The sequence below is a fragment of the Coturnix japonica genome, chromosome 1 (assembly GCF_054131305.1).
Source record: "Coturnix japonica strain WE chromosome 1, WE-NBRP24, whole genome shotgun sequence".
In the NCBI taxonomy this organism is placed as follows: domain Eukaryota; kingdom Metazoa; phylum Chordata; class Aves; order Galliformes; family Phasianidae; genus Coturnix; species Coturnix japonica.
The window spans coordinates 23657969-23673246 of NC_140663.1; the positions used below are offsets into that span (position 1 = coordinate 23657969).

Below are 15278 nucleotides of genomic sequence, written 5' to 3' on the forward strand. Positions count from 1 at the left end.
TCATTTTTAACAACTGCCTACTTCCCCTTTACCATTAAGCTAATTGCATTCAATCAGTACAGTTTTTAGACATAGTTTTCACTTCCGTCTTGGACCTGGGTCTGGCTTAATTTCTCCTACAGCTCTTTCCTTTTTCTCACTGACTAGTCAGCCAGCCCTCTCTAGCACTGCTCTGTCAAATTCCCATGTTTTCATTTAATACTTTCTCACATCTTGTAGGTTACAACCTTCTGACCTCTTTAGCTGGTTGGACAGAATGATGAAATAATCTGGAAACAGTAAATGTGCTGTTTGGCTGATAATCAGTACCTGGTACTTTTTACTAAGAGGGAAATGAATTAATAATAGCACTGTTGTGGTGTTATTTATTTATTTATTTCTCTAAAACAAACCTGAGAAAAGAGTTTAATTTCCTTTGGCAGGCAGTCAGGAAGAAATACACTCATTTTAATTTGGGTTCTCAGAAAATAAGGAGAAGTTTTTGAGAGGGACTCTATTTTGTGTTTTTCTCTCTCCCACTGTTCCCTCTTACTCACTCATCGTTTCAACTCATTCTAAGCTGTCACTTAGCATTTTTCCCCTCTGGAATGGCAGCAGGGCATGCTGCTTACACTGGCTAGACAGATGCCTACCCCAGAGAGTGAGCATATCAGCTTATGGACTGCACAGCTTGTACCAACATGGTATGTGTCCTTGACATCAGATCTTTGGCATTAATGTATGTAGGTGACAAGCTTGTTAGCAAGTCAGATGGTGCAGAAGTTATGCAATTCAAGTAACAGCCAAAGAGCTAATTTTACCCCAGGAAAATAAACAATTTCATTCCAGCTACTGTACAGATAGATGTCAGATAATTAAAATGAAATCATTTTATTGCAGTGATATTTAAATGGTTTAAATGTGCCTGTAAGCTCAGGTATACTGAAAAGTACCTCCAGTTTAGTCCAATTATAATATACCTATATTAAACAAGAACCCAGTTATTGCCAGTAAAGCATCAACAAAAATTAAAGTTTTACTGTGGGAGGAGGTAAAGTGTATTTGTAATGCTTGATTGACCTGTAGCAGCTTTGGAGGAACATTTTGCAGAGCTGAATTTTTTTTTTAAATAAGCAGTTAACAATTCCTTCACCAGCATACAAGTCACTAAGAATGAGATCTCCTTCCTTCTACATTCTTGCTCTGGTTCAAACCAAAAAGACAAAGGCATTAATTCAACCCTAAATTGTTTACTCCTAAGTCCATTATATTATGAAATCATGGGTTCTCCTTCTACACTTTCACTTGTGGTAGGTTCACCCAATGCTAGCTTAGCAATATCTTAGCCAATTCTTAAAATTCACTAAAGAAAGGAAGATGACAACTGATTGACCCCAAACTATCTGGTGTGGGTGACGTGCTGGAGGGAGGGACCTGGACAGGCTTCAGAAGTGGGCCCTTGCAAACAGTATGAAGTTCAATGAGGCCAAGTATCAGGGCAATCTCAAGCACAAATACATACTGAATGAAGACTGGATTCAGAGCAGCCCTGAGAAGAACAACTTGTAGGTGTTGATAGATGAGTCAGCAATGTGTGCTTGCAGCCCAGAAAACCAACTATGTCACGGGCTGCATCAAAAGAAGTGTAGTTAGTACGTCAAGGCAAGTGACTGTCCCCCCTCTCCTGTGCTCTCATGAGACCCCACCTGGAGTACTGTGTTCAGCCCTGGGGCCCACAGCACAAGAAGAACACAAACCTGTTGGAGTGGGTCCAGAGGAGGCCATGAAGATGATCAGAGAGATGGAGAACTTCTCTTATGGAGACCTGGAGCTCTTCAACCTAGAGAAGGGAAGTCTCTGGAGATATCATATAGCTGCCTTACAGTACCTAAAAGAAGGCCTATAAGAAAGATGGCGAGTGACACTTTTTATCAGGGAATGTGGTGATAGGACAAGGGATAATGGCTTTAAACTAAAAAAAATATAGGTTTAGGTTAGACATTGGGAAAAAATGCTTCACTAAGAAGGTGGTGAGGCAGTGACACAGGCTGCCCAGAGCAGCTGTGGGTGCTCCATCCCTGGAGGTGCTGAAAGCCAGCCTGGATCACAGAATCACAGAATGACCCTGGTTGGAAGGGACCTCAAGGATCATGGAGCTCCAACCCTCCTGCCAGGCAGGGCCACCAAACTTCCACGTTTACTAGATCAGGGAAACGTAGATGGGGTCCTCAGCATCCTGATCTGGTGGGAGGTGTCATTGCCCAAGGAAGGGGGTTAGAACTATATGATCTTTAAGATCTCCGTCAACTCTAACCATTCCATGACTCTATGATGTCATCCAAAACTCTTCTAAGGGGTTGTTTTGACAAAGTACGAGTAATTATGAGAGATATAAAATAAATAAATAAATAAATAAATAATTCAAACCTACTGTTTAAGTTTAGATCAGTAGTAATTCCAGCATATTCAGTGGCTTTACTGTTGATTAATACAGTTTGAATACAGAGATTTAAGGTGACCCACCATCAATTTAGTTTAAGATACCACACTTACCTAGGGTCTTGAGGGAGTTCAATTCATCAAATTCATCACTATACCCACTTACAAAGTAGATATGAGTTGTAGTTTTTATAGTCCATAGAGGAGAAGCAGATTCTTCTGGTCTGTGACACTGCATACTTTTCTTTCTTTCTTTCTTTCTTTCTTTCTTTCTTTCTTTCTTTCTTTCTTTCTTTCTTTCTTTCTTTCTTTCTTTCTTTCTTTCTTTCTTTCTTTCTTTCTTTCTTTCTTTCTTTCTTTCTTTCTTTCTTTCTTTCTTTCTTTCTTTTCTTTTCTTTTCTTTTCTTTTCTTTTCTTTTCTTTTCTTTTCTTTTCTTTTCTTTTCTTTTCTTTTCTTTTCTTTTCTTTTCTTTTCTTTTCTTTTCTTTTCTTTTCTTTTCTTTACTTCTTTCTTGTTTTATTTGGAGGACAAGAAAAACACACTGTAACAGAAACAGAGATTCACAGAATGCTCAGGACTGGAAGGTACCTCAGGAGGTGGGGACACTCAGAGCAGGTTGTCCAGGACCACGTTCAGGCAGCTTCTGAAGATCTCCAAGGAGGAAGACTGCACAATGTAAGCTGTGCCAGTGCTCCATCACCTGCATGGAACAGAAGTGCTTTCTGGTGTTCGGATGGAACCTCCTGTATTCCGCTTTGTGCCCACTGTCTCATGTCCTGGCACTGGCAACCATCACCAAAAAATAGCCTGGCTCCTTCCTCTTTGTGCTTTCCCTGCAGATCTTTGTACACGTGGAAAAGATTCTCCTGAGCCTCCTCTTCTTCAGGCTCAACATGACCTGCTGGTGATACTTTGCCTTATGCAGCCCAGAATACTGTTAGCCTTCTTAACAGCAAATGCACATTTCTGACTTGTGTTCAGATTGGTATTCATGGGAACTCCTAGGTTCTTTTAACCTATCTAAGCTAACTACCAGTCACAGAATATGTGAACAGAGCATCTTCAGACTTCAGAAAAAGTATGTTTCAGATTTCAAAGTACAAGGATTTGGCACAGTTCTCATGTTATCCCAGTTGATTCTCCCCTCCCAAGGTTCAGGTAGCTTGTCACCTTCAGGCAGCATGAGATCCATTTCAAGACTGTGACACTGCAATGTCAGAAAAATCACAGAATCTACTTGAATCCCAAATTTTTAATTACATTTGGCATTCCCATGCATATTGCTGTCACTTTGCTACTACTGATGGCAATAGGCTAGGGAGTGCCCGGCATAATTAAAAACTTTCATTTCTAATATATTCCATGACTTTTATGTATCTTTGAACCTTAGGACTGCTGTACTGAGTAAAGTGGAATGGAAGCTAAAGGAGTCTGACACCTCAAGAACCAATTAGAAATTAAGATCCAGCTCAGGTACTGCCAAGAAATGAGTGTGAAAACAAAGCATCAGAAATCAGCTTACTTGATACTCCCATCCCTTTATGGAGCCTGAATCTCTTCTAGGAGTGGCTTCTTAATTTATGACATCTACTTTTGAAATGAAGAATTGGAGGAGAGGTAACAGCATTGGTGCTGCTGTCAACGTTTCCCAGAATTTCACACAGAAAGTGAAACATGCATTTTAGGCTCTCTTTTAGGCTGAGATGTTTCAAACTTCTGAGGAAGGCAGGAGCAGTGAGTATGAGATGATGATCTCATTTGGATAAAATTTCCATTCATCTCTCCCGTCAAAGTAGCACCAGTACAAAACCAAGGCAACAGGGGGCATGTGATCAAAAGTTGAGTAAGAAAGGAAGATGGTAGCACTGGCACTTGCTATTAGGGCACTCATTTGGGACAGGGTAGGAGTGAGTGTTCCTGAATCCTACTTCCAGAGGTTGTGCAGCTGACAGATGAAAAACTGACATGATCCAGCATGCATAGGCTCAAAAATTCCATCTTTCCTTTTGAATGACTTAATTCTGGAGAGAGCATATAATCAGTGAAGGCTCCTAAGGTTCTCCTAGATTAGCTTCAGTAAAACCTCTTCCAAACATATACTGAAGCTTTCAATACCTCCACAACCTTAAAAATAGTATCTTGTCAACCCTCTAGAAAAACAGAATCACTCTCTGAGCAAAGCTTCAAATCTTGAGAAAGCATATTGCAATTTGGTGCCAGACACTGATACTTTTGGAAGTAGAATTTCTTCCTGCAACACAGGACACCTAAAGGAGAATTCTGGTTGCCAAAAGTGAGCAGTAGCACTAGCACTACATCTGATCCCTTACTGAAGTAATTTATCAGAGAGATGGTGAAATGTTGCAAGGTCAAATGGCCCTATGATATCACTCACAAATTCTTCTTAAAACGAATCAGGGAAAATGACAAATTGGAATGACAGTGCAACACGTGGCTGCTGTCCTGTAATGTGACCTTCATGCAGCAAAATTTGAGACTGGCTTTCATTTCAATATCCAGTCCAGGCCAAAGGGAGAGCTGTACAATTTTCTGCACCATTTCTATGATGATGATTCAAAGAACATCTGATATCACATGATCATCCTGTGAGGGAATCTTGCTGCTTAGTATGAAAAATGGCATTAATTCAGTAGCCAGGGACTGATATCTTGATGAAGAAGAAACACTGACAACACATGGTACAGCATCAGCAAGGTCTTTCAGACATCTTCTATTCATTTTCAGGACAGCAGCATGTTGCAAAGTAATTTAATTGTTTGTTGGTTAGACTGAAAGCCACATTTGCCTTCCTCAAAGGCCTCTCCATGTGTTTGCAGGCCACATTTTCTAAAGAACTTCTAGTGCAATTTTGTGAGCTTATTCAGCAGGTTCACAAAATGAGGCTGCCCAGAGAGGCTGTGGATGCCCCAACCCTGGAGGTGTGCAAGGTCAGGTTGGATGGGGTCCTGTTCAGCCTGGACTAGTATTAAATGTGAAGATTGGTGGCCATGCCTGTGGCAGGGGGCTGGAGCCTGATGTGGTCCCTTCCAACCCAAGCCATTCTATGATTCTACGAGCTTGCTTTTTATATTTCAAAACTAAAAAAAGTTCCTCAATTGCACAAGGCCTGTAACATATTCATCTTTGAAAAGAAAGAATGTAAAATATACACTGGTCTCTTTTACCATACCATGTCCATAGTGGTGCATGGACAACACACCTCACGCACTGCAGAGCTTTTCAACATTCGTATTGAAATTTTATTTTCAAAGACTTTTATCCAAAGGCAAAAAAAATAATTGAAGGCTTACTTAGGCTTTGCATAGGAAACACAGGCAGATTCAAGGATGGGAGAGCTATCCTTGTTGATAACTCTCTGTACAACAAGAAACAAAAAGGAAACAAACTTTATTAGTCAGATCATTAAACAAAGCAAAGCGAGTGCCTGAGCAGTGGCGGGTCCAAAGGCACTGCATCGCCACAGCAGCCCTGGCTCCTTCCTCTCTTCCTCAGCTTTGCGGGTCCCTCTTGCATCATCTAACACATGAACTTTTTCATCACATACAGCAACACCTACCATATCTTTTACAGTGTTGTCTTTCTCATCTCTAAAATCACTCCACACATCCAAATCACAGAGTAGATTTACCTGTGAGATGTGCAAAGCACTCTGTGGAGCCAGTGACATACACTAGACAGGATATGGCCCTGATCCTGTTGTCTGGTAAGCCTTATACACCACAGTTGCATCATGATTGAAACACATCAGATCTTTCTTCTTCAAACTCTTGCAAAGCACATGAAGCATCCTCAGCAGTGCGTTGGTCGTAGAGCTGGGTAGTTACCTTTTCCCATCTTTTTCATACAGGGAAATCATTTACATCAGAGGCTTCAAGTCTGATTCAGTTGCCTGAATGTAGGACCTAACTGCCATTCAATGTATGTTTTGGTGTGACACCTCACTTCCCATTGTCATTCCAGAAGAGCACGATGGCTGGCTGAGGTGCAAGATCTCCACAGATGGCCCAGAAATGAAACAGTATCTTGAATGGCCATAAATATCCATGTTTAAACAGCTGAATGCAGCCTTTCACTTAAGAGCGCTCATTTTGAGACTGACTTCTAAATTTAGATGTCCACATGCGTATGTACCTGCCAAAGGTTGAATCATCGCCAGCAGAGAGTTGCCTATAGTCAGTGCAACTCATAGTTCAGTTCACTTAACCTGTCTTTGGGGACAATTTAATAGCTTAAAAATGAGTATCTAGTGCCATAAGAAATACCCTAAGCTGCCCAAGATATCTGCGTGGGACTGCCAATATGCCACAGGATTTAAAAGGGATATATACTCATCTTGGGAGGGAGGAGCTGGAAGCCATACAAGGTCTGACCACATTTCAGTTAAAAGATGTCTGATGTGAAAATGTCCTTTGGTGTGCAAATGTCACAGTTTGTAAAACAAATACATTCCCAGTTAATCCCTTTTTTGTTTGTTTGTTTCTCTATATTCTCTTCATAACTCTTCCTTTACTTGCACAATGTAACTGCCAGAGATTAAACAAAGTTTCATTCCTTTGTGAAAAAGGAAAAAGCTGTAATTCTTTCCTTATCCCTTTTTCTCTCCTCCTACCCTCAGTTCTGCCTTATTTAACAGAGCAGAGGGATGATTTCTGCAAAATACCCTCAGTTCCTGAGGCACTGAAAGCACAAACTTACAGAACTCTCTCCACTTGCTAGTCCACTCTGTCTTGCACTTTGCTGTGTCCTCGTGCTAAGTTGGTCTGATCGCTCCATTCTAATGTGACAGTGACTGAATTCTGAAATCACCCAGGACTTCTTTGCTCACGTCCCATTTGGAAATACTGAAAAAAAATCAGCCCTAAGACCACCACATGGGGAGGATTTTTTTTTGTTACAACTTAAACTTCTCATAGACCTGTGAGTAAGCTGAGGCAAAGCTAAAATAGTGTATTCTTTGTTAAAACATTCAGGTGCATACTGACATATTTTGTACGAGTCTCTGTATTAAAGCACTCTGACAGAAAGTGTGCAGTGGGAAGACATTCTAAATCACAGTTAGGGAATGTGATCACGCAGGTAGTACTAGCTATAAGTAACAGCACACCTGTTCTACTGACAAACTCTTTAATTTTCCTATTTAAAGGTCAGGACCTTACAACATTAATGAGATAAGGAGGTATCGTTACCTCCTCTTCGCAAACAGTGAGGTTATTGCCAAATGGGATTAAAAGCAAAACTGTTCTTTCTTTATGGAGCAGTATGTGCTTAGCATTCCTGAAAGGCAATTGCCACTGACAAGATCCATGGAATCATAGAATCACAGAACCATACAATGGCTTGGGTTGGAAGGGAACTCAAGGATCATCAAGCTCCAACCCTGCTGTTGCATGAAGGGCCACAACACTCCATATCTAATACCAGGCTGCACAGGACCCCATCCAACCTGGCCTTGGCCACCTCCAGGGATGAGGCATCCACAGCCTCCCTGGGCAGCCTGTTCCAGCACATCACCACTCTTTTGGTAAAGAACTTCCCCCTGATATCCAACCTAACTCTTCCCTCCTTCAACTTAAAACCATTTCCCTTTGGAAAGTGTTGACTCTCCTCCTGTTTATAGGCTCCCTTTAGGTACTGGAAGGCTGCAATGGGGTCACCCCATAGCCTTCTCCAGGATGAATAAGCCCACCTCCCTCTGCCTGTCTTCATAGGGGAGATGCTCCAGCCCTCTGATCATCTTTGTGGCCCTCCTCTGGACCCTCTCCAACAGCTCCATGTCTTTCTTGTACTGGGGACCCCAATGCTTGTCCCTTGTGCAGGGTAACTGTCCAAATTTTTAGGAAACAAAACATAACCCACAAAGTCTGTGCCTAAGCTCTTGGTGGTCTAGCAACTCCGGATATCCTAAATTTTTGCCTGAAAGTTATGAGCAAAACCATTTACTTCACTTCTACACAGTGCTGCTGTTCCTTGGACTGTTTAAGAATCTGATGGAGCTTGCTGTTATGTTCTAATCCTCAAGTGTATTAATGAGTCAAACTGCTTAGCATATTGTACTGGGTGTCAATGCTGCGGTGTTGGCTGTGGGGGCTGCGGGGTGGCCTCTGTGAGCAGAGCCCCACAGTGTCCCATGTCAGAGCAGAGCAGAGCAGCTCCAGCTGCTCCAACAAAGCCCCAGTGCTGCCACAGCTGAGCTGTGAGCAGTGCTGGTGCACTCTGAGAGAGTGATGTTCAGAGAGGGACAACTTCTAACTCTACTCAGCCACTGCTTATTATGCCATTTTAAAAAGCTTATTGTCTTTGAGAATCCATTTAAGTTAAAATTTAGGGAAATTAGTCAGTAACTTCAAAATATTTGCAGTGGGACAAATGATTATTGGCAGAATAACCACAAAAAAGGAAGGCAGACCAGCAGTCTGTTATGTGCCTTTTAATTTGTAATGCAGAGCAAAAACTCTAAGAAGACTTCAGAGACTACAGGTGCCATCACGCAGCATTTCATCATGATCTAACCAGCATGAAACTGAAGTTTGTATACTTGTACCTGTGACTCCTGCCATCTGCCCCTGAGATCAGGCTGGAGCGTTATGTGCTGGCACTGCAGATCACATTATGAAGCATTACAGGCAGTGACCTTCAGTCTTCAGGGGCCACACTTTGTTTATTAAAGATGAAAGAGGAAGCAGTCTTCTCCATTTGATTCCTGGCATAAGATCTGCACTCTATGCAAGGGATTAATATTATTTTTTAAATAATTTTCTCTAGCTGTTTTGTATACATTATGTTGGCTTAGCAGAATCATTTTCTTTAAAAAGGCCTGAATCATGCATACAAACTATGTTGAAAAAGCAAATTTAAAAGTTACTTTAAACTGAATGTAACAGTCTTTTATGCAAGGGTAAGTAAATAATAACTTTACCACTGAGGCTTCCTTGGAAATCTATTAAAATGTGTAACTGTCATTCTATTGCTTCCTCCTCCACATCTGAGCCAAGAAGCGATCAGTGCCCTTAGCCAACTCATCATGCCTTCTCTAAGGGAGGATGTTTCTTGCTTCTGAAATGGGAAAGCAAGATTACAAATATGAACACTTTATTTATATTGACAATCCTCTTCTATTAAATGTTTTCATCAAATATTAGTGGAATAAAAGTTATTCTGCTGCTGAGGCCAGGAGGGAATTGGACACCTGGGATCCTTACTCTGCCAGAGCTCCTGCAGGCTGGTCCTTAAATTCCTTTGGAAATATCCATACGTCGAACTCCCTGCTGTGAAGAGACAGCCAAGTTAGCTCACATGCGGAAGACATGATTAAACATTAGTTTTTACAGCACTGTGCATGGGATATTTAATGCTCATTAATAACAGGATATATCTGCTCTGGAAGAGAACCAGGGTAGCTACACACTTCTGCCATCCAGGCTAGCACAGATGGCTCTGTGAGCCATGCTTTGGGCTGTGCAAGTGCATCCTGAGAATCCCTGACAGAGAAAGGGAGAAACGTTGTCTATTTGGAAGCAGGATAGGAGTTAGAAATCCACCTACTCTTTCTTCAGAAGTGGGTACCATGTATGTGTACCACTGTGAGACTTTTCCACAGCTCTTGTCAAAAGGGAGATCAAAGTGTTTTCCATGGCCACGTGGCAGATGACACAAGTGAGAAATAGGAACTGGTCTTAGTGGTCTTGCTTAGCCACAGTATACATACAGAGGGTTTTAGACTCAGCAGGATCAGACTCGCTGCCTTCCAGTCCTATGGGACTTTGCCATCTCAAAGATATTCAGCAGTTAGAAGTATTTTCTCATTTGCACTTTTACTGATTGTTCAGATTTCCTCCTCTAATCAGAACTGCAAATTTCCACTTCTTTGAGGACTGGTAAGACTTAGAAAAATTAGGAGGAACCATTGATAATGCATCAGAATTAACCTAATGGCCATTAAGTCATTCATATTCATCCTATGTAGAATTTAGAAGTGGGAGTTGAGGCCAAATGGCCTATTCCACCCCACATCAAACACTCATTGTGGTGTGACGTAGCCTATTCCTTCTATTTCATTGGTGAAAAGAAAAGCAAGTCTTGTGGGATCATAAAAGCAGGTCTGGGTTTGTAAACAATCTTGGAGATGGAAAATGAAATGTATGTATTAGTTAATACCATCCAAAGGTGCTCTGTCTTCACCTGCTTACTCCATTGACAGAATAGCTGACCATTTCAAGCAAGGCAGTCAGATACTACTTTTGATGACATGATCTACATTTTCTTCCTGTCTCTTGTTTTCATATGAGCCGAAGAGGAGGCTCCTTGAGGCACAGTGCCTCGGAGGGCTGCTTTTGTGGTGCTCCAGCCCACGCTGCTCGTCTTGCTCAGGGCTGTGCCTAAAGACACAGCCTAGTTCAGGGCGGTAGGAATAAACGAGTCAGCGCTGTAATCAGGCATAAGAACATCAAACTACCTGAAAGAATCATGTGGGCTTCACTGCCTGAGCTGAAGGAAATACAGAGCATGCATAAAAGTGAATTTGGTTTGCAAAAATTCTTTTAATGACAGAATATATTGAAGACCACATGGTGTTGGTCATTGCATGGGGATACTATTTCCATTACAATTTTCATCTTTATGATGTCTTTATAAACCCTCTTATATGGACTTTGCTTGCACTATTTCCAGTCATTTCTGTCCTTAAGGAGAGTTCTTCAAAGAGCTTTCCATACGATATGACTGTAAATAAGGTCTGGGAACAAGCAATTCCCAATAGGCTTAAAACTGTTTTGCTCCGTCTGTCCTCCACCACAAATCCCTTCAGAATGAGTCTATCAGAAATTGAATTCATAATGTCTTGTGGCATGAATTCTGATTTGATTTTAAAAACTGACACCAGTTCATTTTTGGCCAATGAAATAATGATTCAAAAAGCTGTGGATTTATTTGTTTCTTCCAAGATATGCATAAGCTTGTCTTACTCTGTAACCATATATGCCCATGTTTACAGATGTTGCCAGCAATGGCTGTAGTTACATTTGGATCAATTGCATGAGTTGTCAGCTGATCGTGTCCCGTAGGACTGCATCCAACAAATATTGCTGAGGGAAAAAATGTGGGAAATAGCTCTGTGCAGAAAAACACTGCAGCTCTACAACACTGCAGTGAATGCAACAGTTTTCTTTATAGAATTCAATCTGCCCATTCTGTACGTTTTTAAATGTTTGCCTCATCTGTTACTTTTTGGGGGTTTTGTTTTGTTTTGTTTTTTTAAGGAAAATAGTAAAAGGGGGGGCTTATCAAGGACATTTTGCATTTCTATGTCCTGTCACTGCCACATGTTCTAACATGACTGGCATCACAGTGAAACAGAGATGCAGGATGCAACATGCCACAAAATCTCTTCTCCAACCTTTACAGAATCCGAGACAGATGCATTTCCAACATACATGCAGGCTGCATGGCATGCCAATGAACACAGCTACAGTTTGAGGTTTCACCACTGAAGCATTTATTTCTGCTTCCATTTTGAAGTGTATTTATCTCCCAGCCACTTACCACCAGTGTATGCACATAGCATATGCTACTCTCTGCTTTGCCTAAGGTCAGTCTTTGCCTAAGGTCAGCCTCCAGTACCATTTAAGTGTTTAGGATGTATATGCACACAATTTTTTTAAAGCCTATACATTCCTTTAAGTACAGATACATTGAAGAACAACAGAACTACAGGTGAAATTAAAAGGTAAAGAGGCTACAATAAACATGAATGGTATATTACAGACCTGGTCCTTTGAAAGTTCAAATGGGAGAGTGGAAAAGTGCTCTCTATGAATTTGAGATAACTAATTCAACATTTGCCTACCTGTTTTAGCTTCTTCTCTGTATAAATGACTATATATTATTCATAATATTTCTTTCATTACAATTTGATCTTCCCACTTGATTGTTAATAAGTCTTGGCTTTAATTAGGCCACCTGCATCTTGTAATGTAATGGAGGCACAACTTTGAAACTATGAATGCAAAACAGTAAGTGCAACCTCACATGAAGAAACTTATCATGAAAAAATAATTTGACATTATTGTTCATAGCTTTACATTTCTGTAATGTGATAACTGAGAATAATTTCCTCTTGCTGTAATTCTTATAGGGCACAATGTTCATTTAGAACAGAACTTAATAGAACAGAAAGTGCTTGTGCAATGGGAAAAGATTAGAAGAAAGAGGTATGCAGCATGCATTTCAATGCAACCTTTCAAACACATCTATTTTAGTTGATGCAGGCCACCTGTTAACTAAATGTCTTGTGTGACCAGGCACAAGCACTGTGTGCCAGCTATGCTGTGCCACCTTGGATACTAAGGAAGAGTGACACTTGTCATTCACATTATTAGCCTGACAGAATACAGCCATCCTGTTTTCTTATAGTTGGCATCTATTGCTATGAAAGTGTATGCTGTTGAATTGCCACTTGTTATTGAGAGGCACTATAGTTACTACATTTCGTGTTAAAACACTGAAGGGGTATCCGAAAGCTGTGTGAGTAAAGCCTAAGCAACACATTGGGATTCATAATGATTCACCACATCAAGGATGATTCAAAAATCAGAAATTTGTTTGCAAAGACACAGCAAGCACTGAAGACTGGTGAGCTCAGTCCACGTTCTGAACTAATCTTGTTCCAGTTGAATAAGCAAGAATCCAGACATGAATAACAAGGACTTGTGAATAATAACAATTCATGAACAGCATTCATTAACTGTTCATCCACAAGTTGCTAAAATGTAGAGAGACCTCTTAATTGCATTTTAGGTTTCTGAAAATACAGAGTTTGGCAAAAAAAAAGAAAAAGAAAAAGAAAAAGAAAAAGAAAAAGAAAAAGAAAAAGAAAAAGAAAAAGAAAAAGAAAAAGAAAAAGAAAAAGAAAAAGAAAAAGAAAAAGAAAAAGAAAAGGAAAAAGGAAAAGAAAAAGAAAAAGAAAAAGAAAAAGGAAAAGAAAAGAAAAAGAAAAAGAAAATACCTTAAATGATCCACCCAAATGTACATTTTGAATAGGCTTTTTCTAAAGGACAAAATCTTTTGAATGCCACGGTTTACTCATAAAAGCTATCTCTAAAAAGTAATGTGAGCATGATAAGCAATACGTTCATTTGCCATGTTTATTTAATAACAGTTCTGTAATATGAGAATTAAATTTGGGAGCTTGTGAACCTGAAACAAGAAACAATAATGAGGTAAGGCCAGGTTTTGGGGTACCGCACTAACCACACTGAACAAGCAGATATGTCTTATCTGAGGTAAGTGTTTTTCAGAAGCCAGTTCCATCACTGACAGATTTTATTCAGTTTTCAAGGCTAAGTTTCTTACTTCCGTAACACATCATTATATGAAAGTGTGGCAATTAAGTCTGAGATTTTCCTTCTGCCTTTTTTTAATTACATGAAACAAAACTATCAATATGCTATCACTCAGAAATTAGAACTGTTAATGTTTTTAAGTTTGCTTGTGAAACTACTGTGTGATTACTTCACACTCTAGCAGGCGAATGTAAATACAGTCTACTGTGAATCTGCAGCAATTCAGAAACTTTGATGGAACATTGTGCAGCTATTGCAAGGCCTGAAAATATGTGAAACCGTTTTCTTTAACTCTGTGCCTGAAAATTGTTTCTACAGTTAAGAATCTGGCTGAGCATTGCATGATTTTCCTCCCACTCATGCCTTCCCCCAGCCCAAAACTATTGCATTTCCTTACTGTTCCTCCTTTCAATCTGTTACAAGTTCAGTAAAAGTCTGTGAGACACTGCTTTAAGCCCTTCAAATACACTTCAAGATGTGCCAAAGTTTGCCCAGACTTGGCAATCAGAGCATCCCTACTGCCACATGAATTGAAAAACCTGGTTGAAAAATATCCCAGAAACCTATTATCTGTGGATCACTGACACGATAAACCAGAATAGCTTTCAAGGAATCATTTGGGTCAACGGTGTTGCCTTGTACACATCTTTCATCCATCACTCATTTACACAGTTCAGAACCATTCCAGACTACCCAGGTTTTGCTGAGGGAGAATCAAGGCAAAAAATCTGTACAACCTCATAAGCTCAGCCTCCTAAAAACTCTTATTGAGGCTTCTGGTTAAAATTATTGATCTGTGGATAACTAGTTTTCAGCATTGATTCAATGTTGTAAAACATGCGCTTGCCATGGCTTTGGCCCTTATTTCTACTCTGGCATCACTTGGAAACCAAAGAACTGTGTCAGCTTCCAGGAGGTTAATCAGAAGATGTAGCTAAAAGATGTGCATGGTTTTTGTGTCCACTATTTCTCACCCACAAGAGCAATAAAGATAACCATAGATATAAATAACAGCAGGGCATGGGAACAATAACAGGCCGTCACTGACCTATCTCTAACTTCTTCTGTAGTCCTTCAGCTTTTAAGTGTTTGTAATCGAGGTCTGTCCTGATCTATTGCAGGCATGTAACCTGGGATCCAGCTTCACAGAAAACAGCCACATTGTGAGAAAGGGTCGTGACCAACCTCCTCTGGGTCCTCATCCGTAGTGGGACCTGCACAGAGCTCAAGCCCCCAACTGCTGGAGACACCTTGCTGCTCTGATTGCAGGTGGCCTTTGATGCTGATGGCCTTGATCGTGGCCCTGACTTGCCTTCTGGGCTTCCCAGCAAAGCCTCATACCTGCCTCGCGGCCCCACAGGGCACTGGGCTTTCCTGACCATGTCCCCAGCCCCTTCCATCCATTAGCCCCCTCCTGACCAAGCCTGGCTTAACCCAGGTCAATATCTGTAAGGTCCCTGGGGGGCAGGGGAAGGGCTAGGTGTGTGTGTATATGCACAATC

General features: G+C 40.7%; 1 long non-coding RNA gene across 5 annotated transcripts in view; it reads right to left on the bottom strand.

The window, feature by feature from the left end:
• Positions 1-15278, bottom strand: part of LOC107309244 (uncharacterized) — a 46275-nt gene that overhangs the window by 2588 nt on the left and 28409 nt on the right. For 4 of the 5 annotated variants that reach the window (XR_014933627.1, XR_014933631.1, XR_014933643.1 and 1 more), the window contains 2 exons: positions 9640-9705; positions 1737-3626 (listed from right to left, as the gene is read on the bottom strand). This is a non-coding gene — a long non-coding RNA (uncharacterized LOC107309244). Of the gene's footprint in view, positions 1-1736; positions 3627-5730; positions 9706-15278 lie in introns of all 5 variants that reach the window. The other variant, XR_014933626.1, reaches the window with a different exon arrangement.